Source organism: Molossus molossus, unplaced genomic scaffold, assembly GCF_014108415.1.
Source record: "Molossus molossus isolate mMolMol1 unplaced genomic scaffold, mMolMol1.p scaffold_m16_p_4, whole genome shotgun sequence".
Classification (NCBI taxonomy): domain Eukaryota; kingdom Metazoa; phylum Chordata; class Mammalia; order Chiroptera; family Molossidae; genus Molossus; species Molossus molossus.
The window spans coordinates 43,749,055-43,768,385 of NW_023425377.1; the positions used below are offsets into that span (position 1 = coordinate 43,749,055).

The 19,331-nt window shown below is 38.5% G+C and overlaps 1 protein-coding gene across 9 annotated transcripts in view; it reads right to left on the reverse strand.

Annotated features, from left to right (window-relative positions):
- The window catches only part of CDC42SE2 (CDC42 small effector 2), a 137,768-nt gene that overhangs the window by 43,322 nt on the left and 75,115 nt on the right, over positions 1 to 19,331 (reverse strand). The gene's annotated exons all lie outside the window — the stretch shown is intronic.

Below are 19,331 nucleotides of genomic sequence, written 5' to 3' on the forward strand. Positions count from 1 at the left end.
CTATAAAAGTATTTAAGTTATTCTAATAAGCTCTTTAAAATCACTAATTCAAACACCATGATTACCATACAATAGTCTCTAATTCCAAAAAGCAATGCCAATCATTTTCATACAGGTTTCTTCAACTGCATCCCTTGTTCTCAAAGACAACCCAGATAGTAAGTGGCATAGCAATCAACTCTTTTTAGATATTCAAACAGCTATAACTCATTAATAACCATAAACAAAATTATCACCTTCTCCACTGAAATTAGAATGGCACATGAGAGATAAATGAGGGTTAGGTTATACTTCATTTTGAATCAGGATATTAGGTGCCTGCACCCCCCACAATGACCAGAATGAGTGTTAGTCAAAATAGTTTACATCCTGAGGTGGCCAAGCAAGCTTTGTCAATCAGAATCCATGCCAGACAATCTTAAATCTATCTGAAGTTGGACAGAGCGAACCTACCTTGTCTTCTTTTTTATTTTTAATTCTGTTTTTAATCCTCACCAGAGGATATTTTTCCACTGACTGTCAGATGGAGGGGAAGGAGGAGGGGGGAAGAGAGAGAGAAACATCGATGTGAGAGAGACACATCGATTGGCTGTCCCCCACCCCCCCAATGACCCTGACCAGGGCCAGGGATTGAACCTGCAACCAAGGCACATGCCCTTGACAGGGAATTGAACCCAAGACTCTACAGTCCATGGGCTGACGCTCTAACTGCTGAGCCAAAGTAGCCAGGGCTTTTCTTCTTGACTGACAAGCTGTAGAGTTGAAGGTTGACTTTAGCCAAACATGTTCCAAATTTCAAGCAGCAACGAGAGGAGCAAGTCTATTTCCAGTCATCCCTAAGACCAGTGTGACCTGTATACCTGATGTTTGGTTTTGTAAAACAATAGTTTTCCCTTTTAAGACTGAAGTGTGTTTACAAGATGTCCAGTATACCACTGGACATACAGCTCTGAAGCCAAGAAGTCTTGGAATCATCAGCAAATTATAACTGAAGCAATGAATTCCAAAATCTAGGGGGCCATGTGGGAGGCAACCAATCAATGTGCCCCTCTCACTCTATCTGAAGATAAATAGAAAAATATTCTCGGGTAAGGATTTTTTTTTTTTTTTATCCTCACCCGAGGACATTTTTCCAATTATTTTTTGTACAGATAGAGTGGGAGGGAGAGAGAGAGAGAGAAACATCGATGTGAAAGGGACACATCGAGTGGCTGCCACCCGCACGACCAACCAGGGCCGGGGACAAACTGCCACCGAAGTACGTGCCCTTAGCGGGAACCGAACCCGGGTCTCTCCAGACCGCAGGCCGACGCTCTAACCGCTGAGCCAAACCGGCCAGGGCAAGGATTTTTTAAAAAAAATTAAAAGAAAAAAGAATGACAGAAAACTTCCCTAACTGGTGAAGGAAACAGACATACAAGTCCAGGAAGCACAATAATAAAGCATGAATCTAGGACCCTGACTCTACAAAGTCTGGAGGATAAGTCCTCTAACTACACAAAAATGACATGTTAATTTTTATGCATATATTCAAAGAGGAAAATCAGAAAGAAGAAAATTTACATTTTTGCCATAGTAAAAATTCAGAGCCTGGGATATTTATTTTCAAGCAGGAGTGAACATTCCTCATTTCACCCAAACTCCAAAACAAGGAAGTGGCTGTCTTGGAATTGGCTTCGTCCACTGAACTGGGTAAATTCTGCAAAAGTTTTTAAGCTTTATAAGAATAGTATGTTTCATGCATTTTCTCCCTAGCAAGAATGTAATAGCGAAGGACCAAATTCACAATATCACAAACGTTATTTCAGTGTTGCTATCTAACAAGTTTAATTCCACCCTGTATCAAAGACATTGGCCACTAAGAATTCATTGTGAAATAAAATTGCCTTCAACTAATTCTATGAGAACATACATGCTTTTGTTTGACACTGAAAATTCTTTATACTCATCATTGTTGTAACAGACAGATATGGAGATACTCCGAAGTTTCCATATCTACTGTATTTGACATTAGATGTCTTAAAATGTACTGTTTGATTTATTCCACCATATTTTCTCATCTACAGTAAAGCTAGGCAATTTCCTTTTTTTTTTTTATCCTCACCTGAGGACATTTTTTGATATTTTGTTCAGATAGAGTGGGAGGGAGAGAGAGAGAGAGAGAGAAACATCGACGTGAAAGGGACACATCGAGTAGTTGCCACCCGCACAACCCAACCAGGGCCGGGGACAAACTGCAACTGAGGTACGTGCCCTTAGCGGGAACCGAACCAGGGTCTCTGGGGACTTCAGGTCGACGCTCTAACTGCTGAGCCAAACCGGCCAGGGTGGCAATTTCCTTTTTATTTATAAATTACCTTTGCCAGAAATCACCTTCAAATATTAATTTTACATTGGAAGGCATATTTTCTTCTTTTTAAAATATATATTCCTTCTGTTTAATACTTAAAATTAGTAAATGGTTTCCTAATTTATAATCCATACATAATACTTATCACCCTAAATTTTCCCAAATTCAAATTTCCTTCCCAATTAGAGTTTAACTATTCCTTATTTTGAGAATTTTAAAATATATTATTTCCCTACCTCCATGTACTATAAAAATGACTTTCACAATATTTCCTTTCTAAATGTTTAGTGTAAGAATGACTGCTTAAAGTACAATTTCTGCTTTTATTTTCATAGAAGAGTCAGAAAGAATATACAGCTTTAGTTAAGAATTTCCACCTACAAAACAGATCTGCTGAAATGTATATTCAAACCAAGGGGATGTTTGCAACTCCATGGGTTTGTTTTTTGTTTTTGTTTTTGTTTTTTTTATCCTCACCCGAGGATATTTTTTCCATTTTTTTGTTCAGATAGAGTGGGAGGGAGACAGAGGAAAAGAGAGAGAGAGAGAGAGAGAGAAACATCGATGTGAAAGGGACACATCGAATGGCTGCCACCCGCACGACCAACCAGGGCCGGGGACAAACTGCAACCGAGGCATGTGCCCTTAGCGGGAACCGAACCCAGGTCTCTCCAGACTGCAGGCCAACGCTCTAACCGCTGAGCCAAACAGGCCAGGGAAACTCCATGGGTTTTTATTAAGTAAATACATAAATCTTAAAATGTTTTGGACATGCCTTAGACTGTCATAACAATAAATTTTCCATCTTCTTGCTTTTCTAAACAAACTTCCTTTTTACAATTTTTTTCAAAAGTATATATAGTTAAAAACATTTATATATAAACACCTTTAGAGAAGTAATGAATTCAGCACGAATAATTTTAACATTGCCACTAATACAGTAATAGTTATTTTCACTTTTTTGGCTGAAAGTTGCTTAAAACATATCCATATTGAAAACTTTTTATTTTTTTAAATCTTAAGATAACAAAAGGAGTGTTACTTTGCAACAACATCAACATCTGAACTTGGCTTTAAACACAGGTCAGCACATTCTGCACATAAATAAGGGCTCAGACTGGTCTACTGCACCAGAGAATATTCACAAACTCAGATTTTAGACATAAGATTTTAGAAAAGCTTGAAGTGAGTTATCAAACCACTTAGTGACTGGCACAACTTCCTTGAATTAAAACTTCACTCTCTTGACTTTTAAATAGATTGGCATGAGTAAAAAAAGTAGTATGTCATGGCAAAAATACTCAACACCGTAAGTTTCTTCTCCTCCTCACTTTCTGCACCTAACTCAAATATTGCAGATATATAAAATATATATTTATTTATTTATTTTTGGAGAGGGAGGCAGAGAAAGAGAAACATCAATGTCAGAGCAATGTCGGCTGCCTCCTGCATTCCCCCTTACCAGGGATCAAGTGTGAAACCCAGACATGTGCTCTGACTGGGAATCCAATCAATAACCTTTGGGTATACCAAACAATGCCCAAAAGCCAGGGCAAATGCTGCGGGTATTTATACCTGTGTGAACAGATGTGTTGCTGACAATTTGAAGAATTTATGTTCCAACATCCTTCCCACAATTTAGTGACACTGCTTTTTAGGCCAACTTACAAAGAAACAATAATAAAGCCTTGACTTGAAAAACAGGACAATAAGGCATACCTTTAGCTAAATATATACACTGTTAATCTGAAATACTTCAACTCAGTTGAGGTATTAAGCATGCTTAATTTGTGTGAGCAGAATCAAAAGTTTAAAGTTTATACTTTGTAATAAAGTATTTGTGGCAGTTGTTAGTACTTCATTTATTTTTAGAAATTTAGCTTGGGCAAGTGACAAGCTCTATCACCAATTATAAAATGCACTGCTACACTGCCAATGTCACAAGTCTGAAATGAAAACCAACTTAGATGATATACTATATGAAAGTACTGTATATATTATAAAGAGCTATAATATGTGATATAAGCATGATATAAGATGCTTTTATTATCAAAATTAAATAGCAAGCAGAAGAATGAAGTAACAAGAACAAATACTTTGCAACAGCAGCAAACTTTTAGGAAAAAACGAATTGTGGTATATTCATACAAAAGAATTCTATACAGAATGAAAATGATGGTAGCTTCATGCAACACTTGGGATAATTCTCACTGACATGTTATTGAGGAAAAGCAGCAAAGCACAAAATAATACACATGGAATGTTTTCATTTACATAAATTTCAAACACAAGTTAAACTAAACAGTTTTGTTTGAGATGCACACACAAGTAAAGCAAGGGAATTATTATAATAAAAGTCAAGAGGGGGTTACCTCTGGTGCTAGGGGCAGGGATTGAGAATAGGAAGAGATGCATAAGGCCTCCTGGAATGTGAAAATATTCTACTTCTTGACCTGGGTGGTAGCTACATATGTACTTGCTTTGGAATTATTTATTAAATAAATTTATGATCTATGCAATTTTTCTATATTCCTTTAGATAACAATTTAAATGAAATACAAGTAAAAGAAGCAAACACTGACAATTTCCAGTTGATCATAGTAGAGTAATGAAGATCAGGGTTGGAACTGTAAAACACAGATCCAAGTAAAAATGAACATCCTTACTAGAGACTGTGAAACATTTGGTAAAATTACTGCTGTTGGGGGTAAGGGAAGACGCTGAGGTCTAAAGTTCTATCAGATGCCGAAGAAGTTTCTGCCAGAAATGCAAAAATTAGTAATCAACAGGTAAGTCTGAATTATTAATAAAGCTTATTCATAGCTGAATTAGCAGTCTGTCCCAATCTAGTTAAAATGGTTCTCTGACATTAATTTGCACAAGATCCTTTAAAAAAAATAACCCATTTTAAGAAGTACTTTCAAACTACTTACCATAAATCTACTTTCCTGTGGCTAATCAAAGTTCAAACACACCATTTTCCTCCGAATTCATTTATAAGAAGCACACATAAGGGTAACATGCAACTATTGAAATAAATGGGGTAATTTTTTTATTCTATTTTAAACGACTAATAATAGGTTAGTCTTTCCTATATTTTCATATAAATGTGATCACATATCATGTTGTGTTTTTTTTCAAAATCTGACTTCTTTCATTATGTTTTTGAAATATATTGATGTTGCCTGTATTAGTTAATTCTTCTGTTGTTCAGTACATTTCTGTTATACAGATACAGTACAATCTGTTTAACCACTCATCTGTTGATAGGTATTTACTATTTGCCCAGCTTCTGGCTATTAAAAATAAAGCTGCTATGAACTTGTATGCACAAGTGTGTGAAGTTTTCATTTCTCCTGAGTAAATATTTAGGAATAGAACTGCTAGATCACATTTTAAGTATAATTTTAACTTTTTAAGAAACTGTGCATCAGTTTCCCAAATCAGTTGGTATCATTTTGATTTTGTGCCAACAGTTGTTCCACATCCTACCAACACTTTGTATCACCAGTCTCTTCAATTTTAGTCATTCTAGTGGGTATGAAGTAGTATCTTGCTGTGGTTTTAATTTTAATTTTCCTGATAACTAATGATATTTAGTCGTTTCATATGCTTGTTGACCGTTCATAGATCTTTTTTGGTTAGGTAAGTTTACATCTTTTGCCCATTTTTTAATTTAGTCATTTTATTCATTTGTGTTCTTTGTATGTTCTAGATCTAGCCCCATGTCTAATATATGTAATCTTTTTCCTGGTGTTTGTCTTTCCTTTTTTTTTTTTTAACAGTGTCTTTCAAAGAGTTTTGGTTTTGTGTTTGTGCTTTTTTATTCTAAGATAATTCTGCCTATCTCCAAAATATAAAAATTTTCTATTTCTTCTTCTAAAATTTTTAGTTTTTACTTTTAGGTCCATAATTCATTTTTTTTTATCCTCACCCGAGGACATTTTTCCATTTTTTGTTCAGATAGAGTGGGAGGAAGAGAGAGAGAGAGAAACATTGATGTGAAAGGGACACATTGAATGGTTGCCACCTGCATGCAAGGCCAGGAACAAACTGCAACCAAGGTACGTGCCCTTAGCAGGAACTGAACCCAGGTCTCTCTGGACCGCAGGCCAATGCTCTAACCGCTGAGCCAAACCGGACAGAGCCCATAATTCACTTTTAATTATTTGAATATTTTGGTGATATAAAGTGAAGGTCAAAGATTACCTTATTGACATGAACATCCAGTAATCCCAGTTACTGTGTTGAAGGATATCCTTTGCCTATTGAATTAATTTGGCACTTTTCTTAAAAATCAAATGACTGTGCAAGTTTGGGTCCATTTCTGGGCTGCTATATTACATTGGGATATTTGTTGATCCTATACCTGTGCTGGTACCACACTGTCTTGACTGCTGTAGTTTTATACTAAGACTTGAAGTCTGGAAGTGATGCCTTCCAAATTACTCAAGATTGTTTTGGATTGTTTGGGTCCTTTGCATTTCCAAATACATTTTGGAACCATTCTGCCATTTTCTATGGGGAAAAAAAAGTCCTGTGATTATGATTGGGATTGCATTTATTCTAACAATTATTTAGAGGAGAATTACACTTTAACAATATTGAGTGTTCTAATCCATGAACATGGCATATCCAGTATTTTATAGTTTACAGTATTTTATCAGTGTACAGGTTTCGCATGTATTTTGTTGCATCACATTTTTTAAACTTTGTTCAAGCTTTCATATAGAAGCTTTAAAGTCTTATGTAATCAAATATCAACTTTCATCACAGATTAGGGATTTAGTTTACTTAAGGCTTTCCCTATTCCAGGATTAGAAACTTATCATCCCATACCATTTCAGTTAGGTTTACTTTTATCAACTGACTTGAACAGTAATAATTGATAGGTGCAGTTAGGAAATGTTTTCACAATCTACTCAGGTTTTTTCTTTCTGACATCTTCCTTTTCCTTTTTTATTAAAACTCCAAGTATTTAAAAACAAAATATATATATATATATATATATAAAATTATAGTGGGGATATTAGAGAGAATATTTTATTTGCTTAAACCTGAGAGAGTTTGCAATACAAGCACAGAGGAAAAGTAGTAACATGAAAACTACACTCTCATTCTCTACTACCCACATTTCTTCTCCCCCTTGTATGAGAATGACTGCCATGTTTATTTATCTTTCCCTTTCTTTAATAATCCTCCTCCTTTTCCTTTCCTAATACTTTCCTCCCTCCCTCTCTCCCTCCCTTCCTTCCTGTTTCTCTCTTCCTTTTCTATCTCTTTATACTCTCTCCTTAAACCCTTCTTTAGCTGTCCAGAGTCAGAAATAATGATTATGTGACACATAGTAGGTTCTCAATGTATTAGCTGATGCACTGAAATCTATATTACCACTCTAAACTTTTCTCCTGAGTCTAGGTAGACATTTCACCTCCACCTGCTAATGAACACCTCATGTGGTCTCCCAGTTACCTTAAACACAGTATTTGTAGAACTGAATTCACTGTCTTTTTCCCCATGTGTTTCTATGTCACTTTTCTTGTTCGGTGGCACCCATACACTATTTACCAAGAAATACATATTCAAATTTGATCCTACTACCTACAGTTCTCTGAATAAAACCATCCTGTAAAATGCTTTTTTAAAAATCCTTTTAAACCAGCGGTTCTCAACCTGTGGGTCGCAACCCCTTTGGGGGTTGAATGACCCTTTCACAGGGGTCGCATAAGAAATAACAGTAGCAAAATTATAGTTATGAAGGAGCAACGAAAATAATTTTGTGGTTGGGGGTCACCACAACATGAGGAACTGTATTAAAGGGTCACAGCAATAGGAAGGTTGAGAACCACTGTTTTACACGAATCCTTACTGTAATTCAAAAGTATACAAACACATAGACTTAAAAAAAAAAAAAAAATCAACAAGTAAGCCCTGGCCAATGTGGCTCAGTGCCTGAAGCATCGGCCCGAAACCCAGTCAAGAGCACCTTTCTGGGTTTCAGGTTCAATCCACAGCCCCAGGGGCTTGTGTAGGAGGCTACCTCATATGTCTCTCTCATATCAATGTTTTTCTCTCTTTCTCTCCCCCCCTCCCTTCAACTCTATCTAAAAAAATAAATGGAAAAAATATCCTCAGGTGAGGATACAAAAAAAAAAAAAAAAAAAATCAGTGAGTAACAAAAAGCTATTAAAAATTGCAAATCTCTGACATATAGATCTCTTCATTGGTTAGTGGTAATTACCAAGGTGTTTTTTCCCCCTAATATTTATAAGTAAGAACCTGCTGCTATTTCTTTTCTTTTCCTCTTTTTATGACCCAGTTTGGACTTTTAAAATTAAATGTATTAAGATAACACTGGTTAATAACATTAATGTAAATTTCAGGTTTACCAGTTTATATTACGTGATCACTACCCGAAGTGCAGTCTTTCTGTCACCTTGTATTTGGCCCCCTATACCCTCTTCAACCTCTCCTCGAACCCCCTTTCCCCTCTGGTAACCACCAATCTGTTGTCTGTATCAATGAGCTGGGGTTTTTTGTTTTGTTTGTTCATTTGTTGCCTTTTGTTTTATATGCCAAGTATGCGTGAACTCATATAGTTCTTGTCCTTTTCTGCCTGACACAATACTCACCTAGCAAAATACTCTCAAGATCCATCCATGTTATCACAAATGGCAGTATTTCATCTTAAAAAAACTTTTTTTTTTGAGAGGGAGAGGGAAAGAGAGATAGCATCGATGAGAGAGAACATCAATCTGCCGCCTTCTGCACACCCCCACTGCGGATTTGGCCCACAAGCCAGGCATGTGCCCTGACCAGGAATCAAACTGGCAACCTCTCGACTAGGTCAATGCTCAACCACTGAGCCACACTGGCTGGGCAATCTTTTTAGGGCTGAGTAGTATTCCACTGTATATATGTACCACATGTTCTTTATCAAATCATCTGTTGAAGGACAGTTGCGTTGTTTCCATATCTTGGCTACTGTAAATAATGATTATTGCTATTTATCAATTTTTAGATAATTTAAACTGACTTCTTATTAAAATAGATTAGGCTTTGTCTCCATGTTGACTTCACCTCCTATCCTCATCCATTATCATCACTGCTAGGTAACTGTAACTTTTGGTTGAATCAATATTCAATATTTATAGTTGCCACTACTGAAAAAAGTAACACAGTTAGCCTTTCTTGAGTATCTTTCTTCCCCTGAGGTTAATAACTGATGAGATTTTTATTTGCTTAGTTCTCCTATATACATATATCAAAACTGTAAAACACTTATATTAGATCTATAAAAGCCCTGTAATTTTCAAATATCTGAACATATATGTAGATGTACTGCTCCAAATTTTTTGGTCTCTTCACAAAAGTACCTCGCCTCTTGCTTCAATCCTCCCCACCTGCTCCCTAGGCATGTTCCCTCAGTTCCTTTCCCAGGTTGGTACCCTGTTTCTGAAAATTATGTCTTTCCTCCTTTTTCATCATCCTCAACTTATTTTATAAAATCACAAACTCTAATAGCTTCTTAAGAATGGGTACCTGGAAGGAAAATTACATTTGCCATCTGATTGATCATTTGGTTGAATACAGAATACCAAGTTAAAGATCTTTTCCTCAAGTTTTTAAAGGCATTGTTTCACTGTGCACTACCTTCCAGAGTTGCTATTGACAAGCCTGGTGACATTCTAATTTTCTCTACTTTGTAGGTGATGTGTTTCTTCCTTCTCTGAAAAGTTAAATGATTTTCTCTTTACTCTTGAAATTGTCAAATTTCATGAGATGTAATTTGGTTTGGGCCTTTTTCATTCATTGTGCTGGGGACTGAATGAGCTCTTTCAAACTGGAGAACGACATCCTTTAGTTCAGAAAATTATTAGTAACTATATCACTGTGTTGTTACAAGAATTAAACAAAATATACTTAGTACATGTAAGTTCACAATGATGTTGATGATTATATAAATATGTATCCACATTTACCAATTTCTTTCATCACTGTTTCTTGCCACTCAATCCTCCCTTCCAAGTTCAAGTCCCTTATTTATAAAGTATATATACTTTAAGAGTTTCGTCAATAGTGCACATTTAAAAAAAAAAATTCTCACCCAAGGATATTTTTCTATTTATCTTCAGATAGAGGGGGAGTGAAAGGGAGAGACAGAGAGAGAGGGAAAGAGAGAGATATGTTGATGTGAGTGAGACACATAGACTGCCTCCTGCACAACCCTGACCAGGACTGGGGATGAACTGCAACCAAAGTAGTGCCCTTGTCCGGAATCAAACCCACAACTCTTTGGTCCACGGGCCCACGCTCTAATCACTGAGCAAAACTGGCCAGGGCAAGAGTACATTTCTTTTTTCTTTTTTTTTTTTAATCCTCACCCGAGGACATTTTTCCATTTTTTTGTACAGATAGAGTGGGAGGGAGGGAGAGGAAGAGATATATAGAGAGAAATATCAATGTGAAAGGGACACATCGAGTGGCTGCCACCGCACGACCAACCAGGGCCGGGGACAAACTGCAACCGAAGTACGTACGTGCCCTTAGCGGGAACCGAACCCGGGTCTCTCCGGACCGCAGGCCGACGCTCTAACCGCTGAGCCAAACCGGCCAGGGCAATAGTACACTTTTTAATAGTCATCTGTAAACAGTAAGTTTCTCAGTTTCTTTCTCTAAAATTGTGGGGATTTTATTTTAATGCTGAAATAATTTACTTATAGAAGAGTTGCTAAAATAGAACAAAAATCTTCCACAGGTACCCTTCACTCCGATACACCAACTGTTAGTTAACAGGATGTCTACATTTTGCCCCCTTTTTTTAAAAAAAACTTTTTTTTTATCCTCACCCGAGGACATTTTTCCATGTTTTGTTCAGATAGAGTGAGAGGGAGAGAGAGAAACATTGACGTGAAAGGGACACATCGAGTGGCTGCCACCCACATGACCCAACCAGGGCCGGGGACAAACTGCAACCGAGGTACCTGCCCTCAGTGGGAACCGAACCCGGGTCTCTCTGAACTGCAAGCCGAGGCTCTAACCACTGAGCCAAACAGGCCAGGGCTGCCCTTATTCTTGCATGCCAGTTTAACTAAATACAGAATTCCTGATTGACAGTGCTTTTCTTACAGTCCTTTGCAGATGTTATTCTGACCTCTATATTTCTTTCTTTTTTTATTCTCACCCGAGGACATTTTTGCATTTATCCTCAGAGCAGGAGGAAGAGAGAAGGAGGAAGAGAGAGAGAGAAAAACATCGATGTGAGAGAGACATATCGACTGGCTGCCACCCACACGATCCCAACCAGGGCTGGGGAAAAACCACAACCGAAGTACGTAGCCTCAGTGGGAACCAAACCCAGGCCTCTCTGGTCCATGGGCCGACGCTCTAACCGCTGAGCCAAATCTGCCAGGGCCTGACCTCTATTTCTGCTACTGAGAAGTCACTGTCAGTCTCATTTTTGTTCTTTGTAAAGTTCTATTTTATGTATATCCATGCTTTGAAGATTGTCTTTGAATTTGACTCCAATTTCACAGAATTTCTAATTTCAGATTCATTTCTATTTACTCCTAAGTAAATTCTTTCCCTTGTTTCTACTCTGCTATTGAACTTTTTCTATTAATAATTTTCTCCAATTACTGACTTTTATTTCAATAATCACAATTTTGATTTTAATAAATTCTATTTGGTTCTTTTACAAATTCACTTACTTTGATGTCTTAAGTTCTTCATTTATACACTTTAAATAGACATAATTAATAGTACTTTTCTGATTATTCTGCTAAATCAACTCTTAGTTTTCTATTTAGTCTTATTAGGTTGTCTGCTAACTATCCCTCATGTTGAACTGTTTCCTTGTAATTATCTTATTACCAGTGCTCCCTGATTGAGGAAGAATCTCCAAAAAGCAGTTTGTATTTCCTAGTGCTCAGATAACCACAAGGTCAAGTTCACAAATTCAAGAATAAGTTTTAATTTAATTCCTTGTCTTAGATTCTCATACTACATGGTTAGTACACATTTATATTGCACACTGGTGTGTAGGTGAAAGTTTGCAGAGACAGTATGGTTTAGAATGCAGACTGAACTGGTCAGCTGAAGTTCGGACCCTTGTTTCCTCCACACACTAGCTATATAATCTTGAGCAAATTAATGAACCTCTGTATGTCTCACTTTGTTCTATAAAATGGAGTTTATAATTATATCTATTCAAAAGTTTATGTGAGGATTAAATAATCAAACTTAAATTGCTTAGAATAGTGTTTGGTACACAAGTTTAAATAAATGTTAATACTTTAGCATCATCATTATATCATATTTTTGCTCTCCACCCAAAGAACCGAGCAGAGACAAGTTTTCTTGATGCTTACCTGAGCAAATGGACAAAAAATGTTATGGTCAGTCTCCCTGTCTCAAATGGAATAGCACGTACACAAAAATACATAAGTCTGTTTATTATAATTTAGGTTAAAAGGGAAAGTGAAATAGGAGAAGTATTAAGGTATGGTAAAGAAAACAAAACTTGCCCTGGCTGGTTTGGCTCAGTGGTTGGGGTTAGAGCATCGACCTGTGGAACAGAGTCCTGGTTCAGTTCCCGCTAGGGGCACGTACCAAAAAAAAAGAAGAGAGAGAAAGAGAAAACAAAACTTACTTAAACCAACTAAATTAATCCCTCTGACAGCAATGACATATTTTCTTCAAAAGCAAATTTAAACATATATAACTTACATGTCTATGCATACAGTAAGATTAACAATACAGATTACTTTCAATGGATAGTTGAACAAGTAATTCTAACTTAGTTCGGCTATCGGTTATTAACTGTAAAAAAAATCCATATAATAAATTGTATTTAGTCAGGTTTTCTCTTCTTTTTTTTTTTTTATCCTCACCCGAGGACATTTTTCCATTTTTTGCTCAGGTAGAGTGGGAGGGAGAGAGAGGAACAGAGAGAGAGAAACATCGACGTGAAAGGAACACATCGAGTGGCTGCCACCCGCACGACCGAACAGGGCCGGGGACAAACTGCAACCGAGGTACGTGCCCTTAGCGGGAACCGAACCCGGGGTCTCTCTGGACCGCAGGCCGACGCTCTAACCGCTGAGCCAAACTGGCCAGGGCAGGTTTTCTCTTCTTAATCTAGAAAGCCTTGGACATCAAAGGATTAAACTTTTAGAAGTAAGTGAAGCCTTGCTCAATACCTAGTTACTGCCTGAACTGGCTGCCAAGTTTGTTTTGCAAAAAAAAAGGATGAGGAGAGGTCATTAAAAGGCTTAAAGAATGAGAAGTATGTGTTATTTGTGCTTCTTGGTCAGGATTGGAATTCCCTATCAATCTCTTGGGGACATGAACACAAACTAGAGTCACTTATCTGGGTGTGGAACCAGGTAAAGTGGATACCAGTCTTTGATACTGTGTTTCAGATGCATCCCCAGAGAGGAAAAAGATCACTGTGATTTACATTTGATTCCTACCTGCTTTGCGACAACTGCTTTTGGGACATCTTGTTAACTTGATATTTTCCCCAAATTAATGAGGTACTTTCAGTTGCCAATGATTTTTTTTTGGCTGGGAGAAACTTTTACAAGATTGATTTGCTATGACAACAGAACTATGTCAATGTTCTTTAAAAAGCTTAGTTGTTTTAGCCCTGGTTGGTTTGGCTCAGCGGTTAGAGCGTCAGCCCACGGACCAGAGTTGTGGGTTCGATTCCAGACAATGGCACGTGCCTTGGTTGTGGTTCAGTCCCCAGCCCCGGTCGGGGTAGTGAGGGAGGCAACCAATCAGTGTGTCTCTCTCACATAAATGTTTGTTTCTCTCTCTCTCTAGCTTAAGATAAATGGGAAAATATCTTCAGGTGAGGATTTAAAAAACAACAATCTTAGTTGTTTTAAATTCCTCCACTCCAACACTGCCACAAAAATTAACATCAAATTGTATATCAAAGTGCCTAACACACCTGACAGAAGGTAAGAGAAGACTTATGTTATTAGGTTACCAAGTTTTTTCTCAACTCAAACATCAAACAATATTGACAGTGTCTAGCACCTCACATAAAATGTCCTCTAATGTGAAAATGGTTCAAAGATTTTTCTTGTGAGACTAATAATATCTATACAAAAAACTTAAGCTCTAAGAATTACATATGTAAAGAATATCTTTTAAGTTCCAGAAGGAAGTGATGACCACCAGAAAAAAAGGTTATATTTTATTTATACATTTATCACTAGTAAGTTGAAGGTAAACAATGACCTGTGAAAAATGTGTGACCACTGCTAAAGATTAACCAGACTATACAACTTATGAACAGCTTTGGAGCTCTCAAACTTACAAATTATTTTTTCAACAGTTGCTTAGGTTTTCATATGGCTGACTCTAAAATTAAATAGGTGTTCCTATTTTAAAAGTATACAGTGAATAATGCACACAAAATTAAGCCTAATATAAAGTTATATGGAAGTAGAATGGGATGTAGGGAAAATAATACTAAAGATTTCAACAAATACAGTGCTATAAGCTTTATTACAAATAAGAACAATAAAAAGAAATCAAACTTTTTACAAATAAGACTTCCAGTCAAGATGGCGGCATAGATAAACCCAGTATCACCTCCTTCCACATCAAAATTATAACTAAACTACAACACAACAATCATTCAGAACGGCCTGACATTGAGATGAATGGAAGTCCTACAACTACAAAATCAAAGCAGCAGCCACTTCGAGACTGGTGGGAAGGACGGAGGTGCAGACGGGCTGGTTCCACACCCATGGGTGGTGGATAAAAATCAGGGGGGACACCTTGGCTGTGAAGGTACTCACTGAGGAGTGAGGGGTTCCATCCCAAACCAGGCTCCTAGCTCAGGGTCTAGTGCCAGCAAGAGAAGTCCCCATCACTCTGGCTGTAAAAACCAGCGGGAACTGAGGCTGAGGGAGGCTGAGGCTGCTGAAGCCCCAGGCAGCTCCTCAGGCCCGCGCACAGACTTACTTGGACCTGCACCCTCCAGACTCCAGAATTGGGTCGGCAGCTTGAAAGGCACCAGAGACATACAGGAGAAGAACTGAATTGTTTGGCTTTGGCGAAAACTGGAGGAGCTGCTTTCAATTGGACAGACTTGCTGTGGGAGGCCTTGTTCCTTTGGTGAGCCCTTCCCTGGAGCAGCAGATGGCAGCCATATCTGGGAATCCAGCAATCTGGCCCACGCTGTTTGCCCTACCCTGGTGATTCCCTGAGGCCCTGCCTCACCCAACCTTCTGGCCCACCCAAGCAGTTTCCAGTGGCTTTAACATAAGATTAGCCTGCCTTGGATTCTACCTCAGAGTTTCCTAAAATCTCTCAAACAAGCAGGATCTGTCTCAGCAAGTACCATACCTCTCCTTAAGTGGCCCCAGGCCTGGCACTAGGAGCAGCCAGCCTTGGTTCACAGCTTGGCTCTGCCTGGTCACCTCCAAGCCTAGCACAAGCACCAGTCATGGGCAGATCACTCTGTAGCTTATGCCTGGTGACCCCAGGAAGAACACAGGCAAAGGCTGACCTTGCCCCAGAGCCAGAACACCCAGTGGACAGCTTCAGACCACATCAAAGCACCATCACCCAACCACCTCCACAAGTGACACACTCAATGAGTGGACTTAGTGGGTACCAGAGCCCTGCTGAAGTAAGTCTTGTTCCAAGGGAGTCAGAAGCCAGTGGTCAGTGGGCACAGCCAGTTCTTGCAGCTGAGCAGCCTTAGTAAATCCCTCCCATTGATGTGCCAACAACAATCAAGATCCAATTACAGGATTCCAAAATGGCAGCGGAGTGAATGGAAGCTACAAAGGCTGTCTCCCAGGACCAAACTGGAATTACAACTAAAATAAAGACAAATAAATCATCAGGAAAAAACAACAGAAAAGCAGCTGGAGAGGACCCATATAACCATGGTCAGAAAGAGGACACTAAATTGAGCCTCGTAGGAACTGCGGAGGCACGAAAGAGCTGGCAGGGAGCCCACAGACAGCAGCTATTTTAGATGTGAGCAGCTCCCTCAGGGTTAAAATCCCAAGCTGGCTCCATAGCACAGAGGGCCAGCACAAAGCACTAAATTAGCTACAGCCATTCACCTTGGGCTCCAGCAGAGGGAGGGCAGACTGGACTGGAACTGCGTAGACAGAGTCAGGAGCTCAAAGAGCTGGGACAGCAATGAGAGTTTTGTGCAGAATCACTCCCTCACAGGAGAGTAGCCATCTTACTCAAAAAGGTCCTTCACAGAACCTTGGGGAGAAGCAACAGCCCCTCCCTCAGGAATTTAATACCACCTGGCCAGGCCAGAGAAATGCAAATTGAGACTCATTAAGAGCCAGCAAGCATCTGCCCCACCCTCTGGAAATCCTCTTATCCTGAACACCTGAGGAATTTTTTCATTCCTGTGAGGGATACAACCCAAAGCTCATCAAGTAACTGAGACAAATAGCCTCCAGACAAAAAGCTAGAGGATAACTGAACCTTTCCTGGGTTTGCAAATCTACCAGGAAAGTGAGACCTGACAGTGGTGTTTAACATGGGTCCCTCCCACACTCATCCAAAATCCAGTAGAGAAAGCCACAACAAGTGAAACACCAACACCCACAGGAAAAATTGGGCAGGCTCCAAAACCCACTGAGACAGCCAAAATGGTGAAACAAAGAAACAAATACAAAATGAAAGACTAAGATAATAACACAGAAGATGATATAAATGAAAGGGAATTGAGCAAGATATCTGAAGGAGAGTTCAGAGTAATAATCATGAGGAAGCTCAACAGCATGAGTAAAGATATAGAGAAGCATTGAAAAACAAACAATTGGAAAAGATGAATGACACAGCAGAAACAAAGAACACATTGGAAAGAATAACTACCAGAGCAGAGGAGGCCAAGGATCGAATCAGTGTATTAGAAGACAGGATAGAAAAAAAATGACCCAGACAACCAAAAAGAAAAAAAAAACACACAGTTAAAAAACAGGACGACAGCCTAAGAGGGCTATGGGACAATATGAAACATAACAATATCCACATCATAGGAGTTCCAGAAGAAGAAGAAAATGAAGAAGGGTTACAGAATATATTTCAAGAAACAGTGACAGAAAACTTCCCTAACTTGGTGAAGGAAAAAGGCATACAAGTCCAAGAAGCACAAAGAGCCCCAAGTAAGAACAACCCAAACAGGCCCACACCAAGACACATAATAAAGTGTCAAAAAGTAAATATAAAGGGAGGATCTTTTTTTTCATCCTCACCCGAGAACAGTTTTGCTTTTATATTCAGATAGAGCAGGAGGGAGAGAGGAGGGGGGGGAGAGAGAGAGAGAGAGAGAGAGAGAGAGAGAGAGAGAGAGAGAGAGACATCAATGCCAGACAGACACATTGGAGTGGTTGCTAGCCACCCAAGCCCAACCAGGGACAGTAAAAACTGCAACCAAGGTACGTGCCCTTAGCGGAAACCAAACCCGGGACTCTCTAGTCCACAGGCCGATGCTCTAATTGCTGAGCCAAACTGGCCAGGGCAAGAGAGAATCTTAATGGCAGCACAAGATAAGCAACAGGTTACCTACAAAGAAACCCCCATAAGGCTATCAGCTGACTTCTCAACAGAAACACTACAGGACAGAAGGGAATGGCATGAAGTAATCAAGGTAATGAAAAACAAGGATCTGAATCCAAGACTATACTCTATCTAGCAAGGCTATCATTCCAAACAGAAGGCGAAATAGAGCTTTCCAGACAAAAAGAAAAAAGAAAAGGCGAAGGGAATATATTAGCACCAAACCAGCAATGCAAGAAATGTTAAAAGGACTGCTGTAATTAGAAGAAGAAACAGGAAGGAAAATATAACCACAATAAACAAAAATAGTAATACATAAGTACATATGAAAAATAACCTTAAATATAAGTGGATTGAACTCTCCGATCAAAAGACACAGAGTAGCTGATTGATTAAGAAATCATTACTCTTTAGTATTACTCTTCTGTAAGAAAGAAAGAGTTCTTATCCTTTGAGATGACACAGAGGGACCTGGAAAGCATTATCCTAAGTGAAACAAGCCAAAAAAAAAAAAAGAAGATAAATATCATATGATCTCACTTATTTGTGGAATATAATGAACCTAACAGACTGAAGAACAGGGCAGTCCCAGAGATGTGGAAGTAGGGTACAGACTCACAATCCCCAGAAAAGGGGGTGGGGTGGGGGAGAGATAAACCATAGAACTTATATGCATGTATGCATAACCAATGGACATGGACAACAAAGCAGGTGACAGGGCAGGGAGGGAGGGGGAGGAGGGTGTCAATGGGGGGAAAGGAGAAACATCGGTAACAAAAATAAATAAAATAATTTTTTAAAAAAAGAAATCATTACTCTTATATATATATGTTTACGAGAGACCCACCTCACAACATAAGACTCACATAATTTGAAAGTGAAGGTACAAAAAAAAAAAAATCTTCCCAGAAAATGGAAAGAAAAAAAAGCTGGGGTAGCAATACTCATATTCAATAAAATAGACTTCAAAATGAAAGCCATAACTAGAGACATAAAAGGTCACTACTTAACATTGAAAGGATCTAACCAACAGGAAGATATAACCTTGGTAAACATATATACACCCAACATAGGAGCACCAACATGTATTTAAAGACTTCTGGAGGACTTCAAAGAGAAATCGACAGCAACACAATCATGACAGGGGACTTCAACATCCCACTGACATCACTGGATAGATACTCTAGACAAAAAATTAACAAGGAAACAGAGAACCTAAATAATGCACTAGATCAAATGGACTTAATAGATATCTACAGAAAATTATACCCCAAAACTGCAGAATTCACATTCTTCTCAAGTGCACATAGGATATTCTCAAAGATAGACTACATGTTGGGATACAAACTAAGTCTCTACAAATTCAAGAAGACTGAAATATCAAACATCTTCTCAGATCACAATGGCATAAAACTAGAAA